This window comes from Lissotriton helveticus (genome assembly GCF_964261635.1).
Source record: "Lissotriton helveticus chromosome 1_1 unlocalized genomic scaffold, aLisHel1.1 SUPER_1_unloc_75, whole genome shotgun sequence".
Classification (NCBI taxonomy): Eukaryota; Metazoa; Chordata; class Amphibia; order Caudata; family Salamandridae; genus Lissotriton; species Lissotriton helveticus.
In genome coordinates this window covers 997,461-1,010,243 of record NW_027611720.1, presented here as the reverse complement: position 1 = coordinate 1,010,243, position 12,783 = coordinate 997,461, and the positions used below count along the sequence as shown (strand labels likewise).

Here is a 12,783-nt window from a genome sequence, read left to right as displayed (position 1 = left end):
TACTCGAATCACGGGTTCACACTCTGCAACTCTGGGCAATAGCTTGCTTAATCTCCACTACGCCCCCCCCCCACCGCGGCGGGATGCCTGGCTTTTACCTTGGGGATGCCCAGTAGGGGTTATCCCACAGGGAACAGCCAGGTTCCCAAAGCAAGCGCCTTGAGACCTATCGGTGATAAAGCGCTATATAAGAACCTTTGACATTTTACATTTGACATGCCTGTTAATCAGGACACGGATCAAGGGGAGGACTGGGAGGGGTCTGAGGACCCTCTGACACAGTGCCAGTTAAGTCAGGACTGAGCTGGGGATGCCAGTGGTCTAGACACTTTGCCTGACACTGGTTTTCTCTCTCCTCCCTCAGTGACTACGGAGGAGGGGGCTACTTATGCTGTGGTGTTGCGCAGGGCGGCAAAGGCCCTAGCCCTTGAGCTCCCTGCAGCAGCGTGAGGACTAACTTCCTCACCGAGGTGCTTCAACCGCCAGTCAGCTCTACGAAGCCTCTGCTGCCGTTTAATGAGGCCCTCACTGACTTTCTGATGTGCACTTGGTCCAAGCCCTCCACAGTTCTCCCTGTGGATCAGTATGTGGACCGACGCCAACGCCCGGCTCCGGGCAACCCCTGCTTTCTGTCCACCCACTCCACCCCCGAGAATCTGGTTATCCAGGCCTCCACGTCCCAGACCGCATTCCCGACCGCTCCGCCGGATCAGGAATCCAAAAGGCTAGATCAGTTTGGCAAGAAACTGTTCTTCTCGGTCAGCCTAGGATTGCGGTCCATTAACACTGCATGCCTTTTGGGCTGTTACACCCACTCTCTGGGATACGGTGGCGGACGTGCTGCCCCAGTGTCCGGCGGAGGCCCAGACACGGCTCGCCCAGGCTGTCGCTGACGGCCGAGATGCAGCACGGTATTCCATCCGATGTGGACTTGACACCACGGACTCGCTGGGCAGAGCAAATTCAACGACTGTGGCGATTACTCGTCACGCCTGGCTGAGGTCCGCCAGTTTTTCAGGAGATGTCCAGAACACACTCATGGACATGCCCTTTGATGGCTGTCTCCTCTTTGGCGACAAAGCAGATAGCGAGCTTGAGCACTTTAAGGACTTCAGGGCTATGGCCAAGTCCTTGGGCCTGTCGGGCCAGCGCCAGTAAACTTCTGCTTTTCGTCTCTTTCGTGGCCACGGAAGGGGCACCCCTACACGTTTGTACAGCCTCAACGCGGTCGCGGACGTGCTGCCTGCCGTGGCGGAGCAGGGGGTCAGAGAGCCGGTCAGTCCACATCAGCTCCCGCAGCTTCTGCCTCAAAGCCTTCCTAGTCTGAGCTTTCAGGCTCATTCCACTCCAGTCGGAGGCAGGGTTTGCCATCACGTACTCCACTGGCGTTCCATCACTTCGGACAGGTGGGTGCTGCAAATCATCCGAAGGGGCTACTCCCTCCCCTTTGAGGCGACACCTCCAGCCATGCCACCACAGTATCATGTCGCGGGATCACTTGCAACTTCTGCGAGAGGAAGTTACGGCCCTCTTGGCCAAGGGGGCCATCGAGCGCGTTCCTAGTCCAGAAGTAGGACGTGGTTGTTATTCCCACTCCTTTCTTGTTCCAAAGAAGGGTAAAGGGGGCCTGTGCTCTATCTTGGACCTCAGGAGCGTCAACGGCTTCCTCCTGAAGGAGAAGTTCAAGATGCTGACTTTAGCTCAGGTTCTGGCTGCCGTAGACCCTGGAGACTGGATGGTAGCTTTGGACTTGCAGGACACCTATTTCCATATTCATGTCCTGCTGGCCCACCGGCGTTACATGCAGTTCATGGTAGGCCACGAGCACTTTCAGTTTACCGTGCTCCCCTTCTGCCTTACCAGTGCCCCCCGGGTGTTCACTAAAGTGATGGCAGTGGTTGCAGCTCATCTGCGCAGATTAGGGGTTCCAGGTTCCCCCTATCTCGACCACTGGTTGTTGAAGGCGGGCTCGCCCCAGACAGTCGTCTTCCACCTCCAGAGTACGGCCGGTCTCCTGCACTCGCTGGGGTTCTCCATCAACGTGCCGAAGTCACATCTGAGTCCCTCTCAGAAGATCCTCTTCATCGGAGCGGTTCTACACTCGCGCAGTTTTGGGTGTATCCTCCTGAGCAGCGGGTTTGGGATATTCAGGATCTGTTTCCAATCTTTCAGCCTTTATCCAGAGTTTCGGTCAGAATGACCCTGCTGCTCCTGGGGCTGATGGCCTCCTGCATCCTGCTGGTACATCACGCCAGGTGGCGGATGCGGGCTCTCCAGTGGGACCTGAAGTTCCAGTGGGCACAGCATCAGGGCAACCTGACTGACCACGTCCTGATCTCGAAGGGCACTGCGAGACAGCTGCAGTGGTGGCTCATGGACCGCGATTGGGTCAGTGGCAGATCCCTCTCCCTTCCCCAACCGGAGCACACAGTGGTGACGGGTGCGTCCCTCCTAGGATGGGGTGGCCACATGGGACAGGCAGAGATCCGAGGCCTCTGGTCTCCGGCTCCATATCAACCTTCTGGAGCTGCGGGCGATCCGACTTGCACTGAAGGCATTCCTTCCCTCTGTCCGGGGAAGTGTAGTGCAGGTGTTCACGGACAACACCACCGCCATGTGGTAATGCAACAAACAAGGGGGGGGGGTGGGGTTGTGGACCCTCTGTCAGGAGGCTCTGCGCCTCTGGACATGGCTGGAATTTCAGGGCATCACCCTGGTGGTTCAACACCTTGCAGGTTCGCCGAACACCAGGGCGGACGAACTCAGCCGCCGGTGCATGATCGATCACGAATGGCGTCTGTACTCGGACGTGGCGCAAGGTCTCTTTCAGCAGTGGGGAGAGCCTTGGTTAGATCTATTCGCCACCGAAGAGAACACGCAATGTCTTCAGTTCTACGCGTTGGAATTTCCAAGGCGGCACTAGCTCGGCGATGCTTTTCGTTGCGAATGGAGTTGCGGTCTGTTGTACGCCTTTCTGCCTATCCCACTTCTGCCCAGAGTGCTGAAGAAGATCAGGCATGACCGGGCCCAAGTCATCCTTGTGGCTCCGGATTGGGCACGAAGATACTGGTATCTCGAGCTACTCAGAATGTGAATCGATCCCCCGATTCGACTGCCTCTTCAGGAGGACCTTCTGTCATAGCAGCAGGGAACAGTCCTCCACCCGAACCTGTCCAGCCTCCACCTCCATGCGTGGAGATTGAGCAGCGACAGTTGAGGCCATTTGACTTGCCTCCTGAAGTCTGTGATGCTATTCTGCCAGACAGGCGTCCCCCCACAAAAACGGTATATGCCTGCAGGTGGAACAAATTTGTGGCATGATGCACAGCAAAGGCTGTGGATCCTCTCTCTGCCCCTCTTTCAGAGGTTTTCCTCTTTCTTCTTTCTGTCGCCCAGCAGGGCTCTGTCCTGGGCACTATCAAGGGCTATCTTTCGGCCATTTCAGCCTTCTTGTGGTTTCCTGGTCAGCCTTCTATTTTCATGTTCCTTGTTGTAAATAGATCCTGAAACTGAACTCGGACAAGACGGAAGTCCTCATCCTGGGATCTTCACCTTCCGCCTGGGATGACTCCTGGTGGCCCCCAGCCCTGGGCATCGCACCCAAGCCAACCTACCACACACACAACCTGGGCTTCATCCTGGACCCCTCCCTCTCGATGACCAGACAAGTCAACGCCGTGTCCTCATCGTGCTTCAATACCCTGCGTATGCTTCGCAAGATCTTCCGCTGGATCCCGACCGAGACCAGGAAGACTATCACCCAGGCACTCGTCACCAGCCGACTGGACTACGGAAACGCCCTCTACGCCGGAACCACAGCCAAGCTACAGAAAAGACTCCAGCGCATCCAGAACGCCTCCGCCCGACTCATCCTGGATGTCCCCCGACGCAGCCACATCTCCAGCCACATCTCCAGCCACCTGAGGAACCTGCACTGGCTCCCCGTCGACAAGAGGATCACGTTCCGGCTCCTCACCCACGCACACAAGTCTCTCCACGACCTGGGCCCCAAGTACCTCAACGACCGCCTGAGCTTCTACACGCCCACCCGCCAGCTACGGTCCACCAGCCTCGCCCTCGCAGCCGTACCACGCATCCAAAGAGCCACCGCCGGAGGAAGATCCTTCTCTTACCTGGCTGCCAAGACTTGGAACTCCCTCCCCATCCACCTTCGGCTGACCCAGGACCATCTCGCCTTCAGGAAACAACTCAAGACCTGGCTGTTCGAGCAGTAGCATACCCCTCCCCCCAAGCGCCTTGAGACCCTCCCGGGTGAGTAGTGCGCTATACAAATGGTATGATTGATTGATTGATTGATTCTTGAAAGGCATCATGCACATGTTTCCTCCTGTTCCTTTCGTGATGCCTCAGTGGGACTTGAATCTGGTTCTTACCTTTTTGATGTGCGCTCCCTTTGAGCCTCTTCATAATTGCCCTCTCCGTCTTCTGACCCTAAAGACTGCTTTCCTGGTTACCATCACCTCGGCCAGAAGAGTGAGTGAGCTCCAGGCTCTTAGCCTGCTTTCCTCTCTGTCCATCCGGACAAAGTTGTTCTGAGGACTCGTCCTTCTTTTCTACCCAAGGTGGTTACTGCCTTTCACATCGGACAGACCATTACCATGCCCACCATCTTTCCGCCTCCACATCCCTCGAAAGAGGAAGAGAGGCTCCACCGTCTGGACCTAAAACGTGCGCTCTCCTTTGACCTGAACCGCACACAACAGTTCCAGGTGGACGACCAACTCTTTGTTGGCTATGTGGGAGCTAAGAAGGGACAGACAGTGCACAAGCGGACAATCTCTTGTGGGTCGTTTTGTGCATCAAGATCTGTTATTCCTTGGCTAAAAAGGAACCTCTTGTGGGGCTGCGCGCCCATTCCACTCAGGCTACAGCGGCTACTACTGGTTTGAGACGGGGAGTCCCTTGCTGGACATTTGTCAGGCAGCTACATGGGCCTCGCTGCACACGTTTGCCAAGCATTACTGCCTGGAGAGCCAAGGCCGGAGAGACTTCTTCTTTGACCGTTCTGTTCTCCAGGACTTCCTGGTGTGATTTTGGTTCGCAGACCCACCACCGGGGTTGGTATTGCTGGGGTATCTATTCTAAGGTAAGGAATCTAACACTAACGTGTTTCTTTCAGATGCACAATTTACTTACCATCGGTAACAATATATCTATAAGAAACATTAGTTAGTGTTAGATTCCTTACCGCCCCACCCATCCTCCCCGTTTCTGCGAACCGATATCTAGGGTTCAGGAATTTCCTTGTCAGGGCCCTAGTTTCATGGTACCAGTGTCTGTTTCTTGCATGGCTCTGCGTTCCTGGCGCGGAAAGCTATGTACAGAACTGACGTCAGCGAGGGTGGCGTCTAAGTACTCCAGTGACGTCATTTTGGTGATCACAATGACGGACGCGGAGCCGCAGACGACGCCTACCGACACGCAGGGGTACTGCTCACGAAAGTCAAATTCCACCAAGCAGTTCCAGCGCCTGTTCGTCGTACCAAACAACTGCAGCCAATGAATCCTGGGCTCGCTGTCAAACAAGTTCAAGTGTGACTCCTGATGAGACCATCGCCATTGACTGTCTTGTCTGTGAGAAGCTGCTCCAGCCCTCCTGTGATGGTGGGCTGGAAGACCTTCACCGCCAAGTGAAATGCTCGCAACTCCAACAGCTTGATGTGGAGTTGGGTATCTGCCGCTGACGAGGGTTCCCTAATCTCTGTCTCCCGTATGGCCTTCCCATCCCATTCCAGAAGGTCGTGATTGCTATTCCCACTACTTCTTGGTACCCAAGAAGGACAAAGGCCTGCGTCCTATCTTAGACCTCAGGGACATCAACCCGTTTCTCCGGAAGGAGAAGTTCAAGATGTTAACCTTGGCTCAGGTCTTGTCTGCCCTCGACCCTGGAAATTTGATGGTAGCGTTGGACTTGCAGGACTCTTACTTTCACATCCCCGTCTTGCCTGCCCACTGGCGCTACCTACGGTTCATGGTAGGCCACAAGCTTTTTCAGTTTACCACGCTCCCCTTTGGCCTTACCAGCGCCCCTAGGGTGTTCACGAAAGTGATGGCGGTGGTCGAAGCTCATGTGCGCAGATCAAGGGTTCCAGTATTCCCCAATCTCGATGACTGGCTGTTGAAGGCAGGCTCGCCCAGGCTGTCGTCTCCCACCTCCAGACTACAGCGGACTTCCTGCATTGCTGGGGTTCACAGTTAACGTGCGGAAGTCGCACCTGATTCCCTCCCATAAGTCCTTTAAATCAGAGCGGTTCTGTCACAGCGCAGTTTTGGGTCTATCCTCCGGAGCAGCGAGTCCAGGATATTCAGACTATGATACCGAAGTTTCAGCATCCATCCCGGTGTTCGGTGAGAATGACCCTGAGGCTGCTGGGCCTCATGGCCTCCTGCATCCTGCTGGTGCATCATGCCAGATGGCATATATGTGCTCGGCAGTGGGACCTGAAGTTCCAGTGGGCGCAGCACCAGGGGAATCTTTCCAATGACGTTCAGATCTCGAAGGGGACTGCAAGTCAGTTGCAGTGATGGCTCACGAACCAGGATGGGTAAACGGCAGATCCCTCTCCCTTCCTCAACCTGAGTTCACAGTAGTGACGTATGCTTCACTCCTGTGATGGGCCGGCCATATGGGAGAGGCGGAGATCAGAGACCTCTGGTCTCTGGCGGAGTCCAGGCACCACATCAACCCTCTGGAGCTCCGGGCGATTCGTCTTGCACTGAAGGCATTCCTTCTTTTTGTCAAAGGAAGAGTGGTGCAGGTGTTCACGGACAACACCGCGCCATGTGGTACTGCAACAAACATGGCAGGGTGGGGTCGTGGACCGTATGTCAAGAGGCTCTTCGCCTTTGGACATGGCTGGAACATCAGGGCATATCACTGGTAGTTCAACACTTAACAGGTTCACTGAACGCAAGGACGGACAAACTCAGCCGCCAGTGCATGATGGATCACAAATGGCATCTTCACTCGAAGGTCGTGCTAGGTCTCTTTCAGTATTGGGGAGAGCCTTGGTTAGATCTATTCGCCACCGAAGAGAACGGTCAATGTCAGCAGTTCTGCGTGTTAGAGTTTCCAAAGCGGCTCTCGCTCGGTGACCCTTTTCGTTGCGAGTGGAGTTGCGGCCTCCTGTACCACTTCTGCCAAGATTGCTGAAGAAGATTAAGTCCCAAGTCTGGTACCCCGAGCTCTTGAGCATGGCCTTCGATCCTATTGTTAACATATTTCTGAAGTGCATTATTCATCTCTTTCCTCCTCCTTTCGTAATACCCTAGTGGGAGTTGACCTCACTTATCTTATGTGTGCTCCCTTTGAGCGCCTACATAATTGTCCTCTTCGCCTCCTTAGAAGACTAGTTTTTTGCTTGCCATCACCTCTGCTTGCAGGATGAGTGAGCTTCAGGCTTATCTTCCAGACCTCCCTTTCTTGCTGTCCATCCAAACAAAGTGTAAGCCCTCTTTTCTGTCCAAAGTGATAGCCTCTTTCCACATAGGTCTGACCATCAGATTACCTACCTTATTCCCACCTCTGCTGTGTTTTTCTCTGCCAGGCGCACAACATATAGACTGTTCACACACTTTCTGTAGTATGCTTTGTTCTGGGCAGATAAACTCGAATCCGCACTCTACTTCTATCCTCGTGTTAGTGCAGCCCGATGTAAACAGTAATTGTAATGTATTTAGATTTACATAACACTTACTACCCCATACGAACTTTGAAGCGCTTTTTCGACGAGTAGCGCACTGCTCTAGGATCCAAAAATGTTTAGTGGTGAATTAGTATAGGGAAATATAAAATGTATATGAGAGCTGGACATGTTGGTCTGTTAGTTGGGTTAAAAAAGATTGTGGGGGGATAGAAGAGGGAAGGTTTTGCATTTATATAGCGCTTGCTACCCCTGATGAAGTGTTGAAGTGCTTTTCGGCGAGTAGCATGCTACTCCAGATCCCAACAAGATGAATAGACAGATCAATTATGGTGGGGAGGTTGTTTTATTGTATACACACAACTGTACACAAATTAATAAAATTCCGTTGTAAAGTTGTATCCAAGAGGCAAGTATAGTCTCTGATAATAATGTATACAATACTGATAAGTTTTAAGTTGGCTTGCCATCAAGACTGATGCCTCGTAATGTTGATGCAAAGTCATCTGTGCTGGAGTATCTTAGACTCTTTTTGAATTGTACCATCCACCTTGTAGGTACTGCTATTTGTATCATGTCCACGTTGTAGGCAGACACAAACGCCTAAATTGTGCACTATTTATATTAAGCATAATAAGCATATTGTAAGTGAGCAGATGACAGTAAGCACTGTACAAGCTGTATTAGGTGCTTAGAAGTAGAGTGACATAGAGGGCAAAAAACACTCACTAAATCTTTTTTATTATTATTATTAACAGTCCTCATCAGAACATACAATTCAATACGATATACAAATAGCCCACTGGGGAACAGTTCAGGCATCATCTGGGATTAAACATCCGAGAAACACAAGTGTCTTTCATGAATACAAATTGACTACTCCTCCAAGGACTGCACTGTATTATTGACACAGGCGAAAAGGCAAACAAGCAGTCAGGAGGCGCACTGATTGTATACCCCCCACCTGACAGGATGGTGACAGACCCCTCCCACCTGCAGGGGAAACGTGCCACCTCACTTAATAGCTGCCAGACGCTTTACTATGTAAGCAGACTGGTGGTTTACAACTGCGCCTACGTTGGGTCACCACATGTTTTTTCCAGCATAATCTGGTGTGCTCGCCCCTGCGTGGGATGATAGCACCCACTGAAAACTGCACCGTTGTGTAGTCTGGGACAGTGCACCTTCCATGTAATTCTGAACTGGGCCTTTAAATACGGTACTATTTTGTGTTGTAATTCAGGTATACAAAGAATGTGGTACTACTTGTATACTAGGGTAGGACAAGGAAGATTGAATTTCTATGGTGGCAGAAATGTTTTTGTCAAAGTGCTTTATGCCCTAAATTCTCTCCCGTACCCTGAACATAATGAGATTACGTAGAATACACCTCTGCGTGCCTAATGCTGCCATTTGTATTTCAAGCCCAGTGATTAATGTGGCTTTATCAAGTTTAAAGCCATTAGGCGTTTCCGACCTGTCTGATACTTGCATATGGAAAAGATGGGTCATTTGAACCTATAGATAGATAAACATGATTTAAGTCTGCATCTAAAATAAAACTGTAAATTAGGAGAGGTGATAAGTCAGAAGTTAAAGGCAGCCGCTAATCGAGCTGCATTTGTTCATAGGCCTTCCTATATTATGAGATCTATTCCTGCTTAAGTCTTTAATTGTAATGAATACTTTAATACAAAGGCATGAAGTCATCGTCGAGCTGTTTAAATATCCACCTGTCTCCCCACCTCTTCCCCAATGCATCCTTAACCAGTGGCCTAGCCAGTGTGCCCTGGGCCCCAAGGCAAGAAAGGAAATGTGACCCCTGCCCTCTGTTTGGACTGTGGAAAACAGCAATAATCATTGTTCTGTGGGCCCCTCAGGCCTCTGTTTGAACTGTGACAAACAGCAGTTATCAGGGTTCAGTGGGCCTTTAAGGCATCTGGGACCTGGTGCCACTGCACCTGCTGCACCACGAAGTAGCTAAGCCCCTGCCCTTAACAGCTTCTATTCTAGCCCCACTGGAGAACCGAAACAGCCAAGTACTGATCTGGCCATATCTGCAGGCATGAGCCGCCTCTTCGACTGAAGGGATTTAAGTCGCATGAAAGCAGCACGCGGGAAACAACCATTTTCTGAGGTAAAGTCAACCAACGCCTTGTCTGTTCTAACCTGAATCCATTTAAAACCAGGGACGAAAAAACGGTTCATTGTCATCCCTTGCTTATAAGCAGGGTAAAAGAGATTCATCTAACATTACAGTGTACCACATAAAAAATTGTGATTCTGTTTACAAATTAAAACTAGCATGCATATCGGGAGCCTTTGGCCAAAATAGCCATTTTCCCTACCCATACGTTTAACACATCTTATACAAAACATGCTAATTACGTTGTCATCCGGAAATAGTCATTAATACCTACTCTTACACAATTCTTAAAGACAGAATTTCTGACATCCAGCTTTAATGTTTTGTTAAATATATTTGCAAATGTTGTCACTTAAACAGGAAAGCATCTAAACCGGTCTCTGGACATAAAATAGGTTGTAATCATAATCTTTTGGTAAATTTTCTGAGTTTCAGGAACAATGTGTGTCATCTGTGTTTACTCTAAACCAACATAATAAACATATTCAATGCTTTTAGATTTGATCTGTTTGTACTGGTTTCTATTGCAGACAATAATCTAGATTTAGACCAAGGATCAATTCTACCCATGGCTTTTAAAATCTATTTTTCATTGATCTCTTTTAATGTTATTGCAAATAAAACTGTAATAGAACTGATCTGAGAGATGGACCTTCAAGTATTATGCCAGGTCAATTTATTGAACAAACTATGGAGTTAAAATCTGAATAGATTAGATCCACAAGCATTGCCTGACCACTGTATTTTACATCAATAGATTACTAATCAGCACATTTTCTCTAAGTACAATTCACTCATCTTCTATTTTTCACGGAGCTCGTGCTGGGTCTGTTTGAACTCTTTTAAAATATGACATTTCAATGTCCAAAAGTTCAGGAACTCTAGTTTCAAGCCTGGTCAAACCTTAATGAATGCTATACCTAAAAATGCCCTTCTGTTCCTACATTTTATTGTGCACCACGATTCAGAAATGGCATGTTTTTCCTTTCGGAGGTCAAATTCTAAACATATTTATTGTTGTTGCCATCTGAAACATTATCACTAATTGGGAAGATAACAAGTGGTCCTGTAATGCTTGCTGGAATGGGAAGTGTTTAATCAAAAGGTGGATTGAATTCAAGTTTAGGTGACAATTTTACAAAAGTGCATGCATTTTGTATATATTTAAAATTGCTGATCTCCAAAACGGCCTAAATCAATTAATTGAATTGAAATTCAAGTTTATCATTTGTAATCCTATTGTTGGAAAAGATGTGATTTTGAACCCCATGAGGCGGTTCCTTTCCAGAAAGCATTCAGGATGTAATCATGAGTCAAATAATGCTGAGGAGGTTAAACTATTCAAATTGAATTCAAATTTCACATGAAATGTTCATTGTTCAATATATTTCTCTTAGTATTTTAGTGTGCAGACATTATTGCTTAAGGAAAATTATTAATTTTGTTTTTCTATACGTAGGAAGCATTACATTAATGAAATTACTGTATCCCACCTTCTTTCTTTCCTTTCCTGTTCTTTATGAACGTTTCTATCGTTTAACTTTAAAGATTGCCCGAAATTAGGAATTGTGCTCTACATAACTTTGCAGTGTTACAGTATGTTGATTTTTATGTACAATTTATTTCTCTTATGAGTATGGCAACTGATGTTCTGTTTTGCTTTAATAATCAGATTATGTTTATTAGGTTTTATTATTCAATAAAATGTTTCAAACACAACAAATGGTAGTTGATATGTATTTACAACTGCAGCATTTTTATTGTATGGGCACTTTCAAAGAGGCCAAAAATGTGGTCTGTGGGTTGACGGAGGACCACATTGGCATCGGCAGGGAGAGGTTTGGGCAGGTGATTGGGGATACATGTAAAGTTGGAAGTAGGGGGAACAACGCTTGTACATTGTGTGGACTGTGACTCCTGGAGTTATTGTGAGGGATACCATGCTACCCTGTAAATGAATCCCCTAGTGATTATTATCAGCAAACTTTATTCGGTTTTATAAAAGAAAACCATAAAAGTCATACATAAAATTATAAAACATTTTGCAAGTTCCAGATTGACAAATATAATATGTACAAATTAATCAAAACACAAGATAAAAATTCATGAATTACAGTACAGAAGTTAATCGCAGCTTGACCTGAGTCTAACAGCGAACCGTAAAAAGTTAAGCGTATGCAAAACAGTGCCTTTAGAGTGGAGTTGTAAAAAGATAAGAGCTGGTCTCGCCCTCCTAAAACCTGTTTTTTGAGAATGGGAATAATAAATAACTTTCTAGGGACAGCATAAAAACTACAGCAGTAAGAGACCGCCACGCGCCCCGACCAGCACGAATCTAAATAGGCACGCCTGGCCACTAGAACGCTGACCTGGGCGGAAGAAGGCGCCCCGAAGTGAAGTTGAATGAGGTCTTCCCTCCGCAACAATCGGCAAAGCCGTGGCGGACCGGGGAAGCCTCAGAACTAAGCAAGGTAGATGTGCAAAATGGCAAAAGTTAGCAGCAAATAGGAAATAATAGTAAAATATTGTTTTAAAAACCCAACATTGTTTTTAAAAGAGTGTCAAAGCGGCAAATACATTCAGTGACAGTTTCATGTGCACCATCTGAGAAAAAGATTATAAAACAGCTATAGGCATGATTCTGTAGTCTAGCCAGCAGTAAGAGACCGTTGAAATGAGTATCACAGCCTTTGACAAATACAAACTGTATGCCATCTTAGGTACAATGTTGGGCGTCTCATATCCCATTTCAGAATCATCATATACCTGAGACAACAGCATTTAGAACTCGTGCCCAAATCTGAAATGCACTAGCAAGTTGCTGAGTTGCGTGGAAAAGGTAGACACATACTCTTTGTCATACATCCTCTTTGGCCATGTAGACACACTTAATTTCAAATAAATACTCATTGAAGAGTTGGCGAACAGACTGCAACTAACATTTAAATGCTTGACTGTGGATAGTAGACCAAA

General features: G+C 48.3%; 1 protein-coding gene across 1 annotated transcript in view; it reads left to right on the top strand.

Moving 5' to 3' along the window:
• Positions 1-12,783, top strand: part of LOC144806454 (uncharacterized) — a 124,481-nt gene that overhangs the window by 18,457 nt on the left and 93,241 nt on the right. The gene's annotated exons all lie outside the window — the stretch shown is intronic.